General features: G+C 63.4%; 1 long non-coding RNA gene across 2 annotated transcripts in view; it reads right to left on the bottom strand.

Moving 5' to 3' along the window:
• Positions 1-3,348, bottom strand: part of LOC115279173 — a 16,618-nt gene extending 13,270 nt beyond the window's left edge. For both annotated transcript variants that reach the window (XR_003903263.1, XR_003903264.1), the window contains exon 1: positions 3,216-3,348. This is a non-coding gene — a long non-coding RNA (uncharacterized LOC115279173). The remainder of the gene's footprint in view (positions 1-3,215) is intronic.
• Between the last annotated feature and the right edge of the window lie 524 nt (positions 3,349-3,872).

The following is a 3,872-nucleotide window of genomic DNA, read 5'->3' as shown; positions in this document are numbered from 1 at the left end:
ATGGGGGGGACACAGTTCCTGCACATGGGGGGACACAGTTCCTGCACATGGGGGGGCACAGTTCCTGCACATGGAGGGGGAAGCACGGCTTCCGCACATGGTGGGGAGTGAGGCACGGCTCCTGCACATGGGGGGGGTGAGGGCCAGCCCCCTCCCACATAGGCAGGAGTGAGGGAGTGCCTGGGGCTGACTGGGAACCTCCCGCTGGCCAACTTGTGACCGAAAGGCCAATTTGCAGCTGCTGCCCAGCACCAGCCCACCCTTCCTCCCCATGAAGGGAGGGGACCAGTGAGCCCCAGCTCCTGCTCAGGCGCAGCGGTCCCAACGCCCCAGAGAATCCCAGGTTGCAGGGGAGGCTCCCTCTCAGGCAGCTGGGGGTTGCTGAGTGGGGGAGGGTGCCTGGTGAGCCTGCCCCCGGGAGCCGCCAAGAAGTCCCCGGACTTGGCGAGAGCATGTTCTAAGGTGAGATTTAATGGGAGGACGGGGAAGAATAAATTCTATTACACAATTTTATTTCACAGCCTCCCCTGAGTTGAATAGCAATTGCCAATGCAGCGCTCATGGTATAAAGAGACGAGATTCCGGGGCTGGGAGGCCTGGGGACTGCCTCGCCGCCCCCTCATTTTGCGGGTGGGAAATGCCAGCATTTTCTCCTCTGTCGCCTGAGGGGCTCCAGAGAGAGGCCGGGCGGAGGTGCCATGCCCTTAAGACCAGCAGCTCAGCGCCCACTGGGGGTGCCACCTGCCACCACCACAGAGCACCACCCCCCAAAAGCCGCCCTCCCTCCCCGCGGCCTCCCTCCTTCCACAAACATTACTGAGTCGCTAGGCTCTGCCAGGCAAGGAGCGAGAGGGAGGCAGGGAGAGCGAGGGAGAGATTGGGAGAAGCCTCCCTTGGCCTCAGGAGCTCTTTGCAGAAGAAGATGACACTCCAGCCTGTCCTGGGTGTCACATGAGCGTTGAGGAGCACAGAGCCATGGTCAGTGGGGAGAGGAGCACCCCAATCTTCCTGGCGGTGCCAGGAAGACCTCTCACACAGGAGCCAGACCTGGAGGATGGAGGGAGCCTTTGAAAGGACAGTGCCAGGTGCTGGGGAGGACAGAAGGCTGACAGGCCAGAGCTGGGCCCCCACTGGGTGTGAGCCATGCCTCCTGGGGCCCTGGAGGGGGTCCACCCAGACCCCGCTGCATCCTTGGACTTTCTGTTGGTTCCCCTCATTTTCAGCCTGACCATGTCCAAGACCTGGGTGTGACTGAGTGGGTTCAGGTACCCCCACCCCCAACCACACATGCAAGCTCCATATTCTTCTGATGCAAATAAATTCTTTTAAATCAGTGGACCGTTGGATGAGCAGAGCTGTCAGAGTAACGCAGAAATAGCCTCAAACTCCAGCTGTTGGGGCAATAAAATCGGAAATGGCCCATGTTTTGTTGGAAATTTACTTTCTGCAAAACACGTTGGAGGTCATTGCTTTACCTCTTTGTCCATCTGTGCAGCGACTCCAGCCTCCCTTTGCCGAGGCTCGGAGAGGCCGTGCACAAGGGCTGTGCCACGGCTGCGCCCTGGGGCCGGGCGAGCAGGTGCCGGATGCTGCCTTCGGGGGCCAGTCCCCTCAGGAATCTGTCTTCGGTGTCTAAGCACCAGCGGGAGCAGGAGCACAGCCCCCGTCCTGCCACCGGACAGACGGGCGGCCATGCCCCTGGGCAGCAGTGCCGGCTGTGCCTCTGCTCTGCTCGCTCCTCCTCCTCCCCCGAGGTTCTGGAGCTTCTGCATCAGGGGCAGCCTCCCTGGTCCTCAGCTCCCACAGCGGACGGGACCCGGCCACACGACTCAACAGTGTTGTGTCCTGTCCTGTGCCGGCCTCTCCTTTGGGAGCGTTGGCTCTTGTTTCCCTTTCCTTGAAAGCTGCTCCCCTCCCGGCCCCCGAAGGCTGCCTGGCATCACCACCGACAGACTCCCCCTCCCCGGGGTGTGCCAGCGATGGCCACCGGAGCTCCCTCCCCGCCTCCTCCCGGAAAGGAGGTCCGGTCAAAGAACGACCCCCCCTTCTGTAACACAGAGCCCACAGCCATGTGTCCCCCTCCTGGGCCAGGAAACATAATCCAGGTGAGTGGGGGGGTGACACAGTGTCCCCGGTGTCCCCGCAGCCAGGTGAGAAGTACACGCAGTTTCCCCGCGAGGGGCTGGCAGAGCAGAGGAGAGGGGGAGGGGCGGGTGCGTGGAGCCCCTCATTTCGGGAGTGGAGGCTGACCCGCTGTCTCTCTTCCCAAGGTTCCGCCAGGAGACCGATGGGCCGTGCTTGCTTTTCAGCTCCAGTCAGTAACCCAGGCGGAGCAGGAAGGCGGGAGGGGGGCCCTGGCCCCGGAGGGAACCCCCTGGGCCCAGGCTCCCTCAGCCTCCCCCTCAGCGGGTGGAGGGGTGTAAATCTGAGGCCCCACAGCGGCTGCGCGTGGGGGAGTGTGGCGTGTGCTGCCACAGACAGGGTCGCTGTGCTGGTTTACAGTGTGACTTTGCGGCCAGAGCGGCCCGGAGGCCTCTCCATCACCGAGCTGCACCGCCTCCCCTCCCCCTCCGGTGAGCGCTGACACCTCCCAAAACCAGGGGGAAGAGCATGCTCTCTTGTTTAAAGCGTTCAGTAGATGTCTCCGGGGTCTTCCCAGGCAGAGGAGGGGCCTGGTAAGATGGGGGCTGTCCTGTGTCCCAGGGTCTCCTTCTCCTGGGGCTCTTGCAGGATGCCAGACCGGCCTCCTGGGTCCCTGCCTGACACACGGACCCTTTCCCACCACTCCCCCACCCTCCTGTCTGCACCACATCACACAGATGCGATTGATGACGTGAGCTGAGTTAGGTCACGTGACACGGCACCGGCGAAGGGATTTTGCATTTTTACTCTGAGTTGAGCCAAAGGAGGATTAGCTCCTGGGTGGGCCAGACCTAATCAGAAGAGTCCCTTAAGAAGACTTCGACACTCCCTGAGCTCATGTTAGCTGAGATCACGTGTGCAGGAAGGTCACGGCCACGCTCGGCTCCTCCCCGCAGAGGATCCAGGCCGACCAGCCTCTCTCCCCACCTCGGCACTGCCCCATGTTCCACACGGCCACGCAGACCTCCCCTGCACTTTCCAGGCCCTTGGGTGATGGTCTCAGCTTTGTCCCCTGCCCGACCCCTCCCCACGCCCCTCACACTGCCACCTCAGTCTGATGCTCTATTTTCTACCTGCCCCGCAGGATGACTTTCGGATCCTTCCAGAACACCCTGGGGTCGCTGCTGGGCACTGGACAGTCCACGGCTTCCAGCCTCACCCCTGTGGGTGATGGTAGCAGGTCGTTAGCACACCCTCGCCGGGGGCCCCCTGCACCGTCGCCTACGTCACACCACGTCACAGCTGGGGAGACGGAGGCGCGGGGAGGCTGGTGCTCCCCGTCCAGCCAGGCTCCTCATTCCCTCCACCCAGCACCTGGCGTGGCGCCGACGCCCTGGTGCCCAGAGCGGGGATCAGTGTACAAGTAAGTGAGAGCCGCACCCGCTGCCGCAGGGACGAGCGGAGGGCGGGGAGGGCGCTCGGGGCCCAAGTAGACTCCACGGAACGCCCGCGGGCCCCTCCTCCCTGAGCCCCCCACACGGCCAGCCTGCCGCCAGCGGAAACACGGGAGCACCTGGGAACCCGAAGCCCAGACCCACGCTCATCTTAATAAAGTCCGCAAACAGGAAGGTGCACCCTCTGGGGGGCTCGGGGCCGCCAGGCTTGCTTCTCACCCTGATTCCAGATGCGGAGATGGAGACAGCCAGGGGTCCAGGGGCCCCGCGGGGAGAGAAACCACAGGCCCCAAGCAGCCTAGGCGGGCACTGTCAGGCTCCGTCCCGGGCCCCAGC

This window comes from Suricata suricatta, chromosome 15, assembly GCF_006229205.1.
Source record: "Suricata suricatta isolate VVHF042 chromosome 15, meerkat_22Aug2017_6uvM2_HiC, whole genome shotgun sequence".
Classification (NCBI taxonomy): domain Eukaryota; kingdom Metazoa; phylum Chordata; class Mammalia; order Carnivora; family Herpestidae; genus Suricata; species Suricata suricatta.
This window is presented reverse-complemented; position numbering and strand designations above follow the sequence as displayed.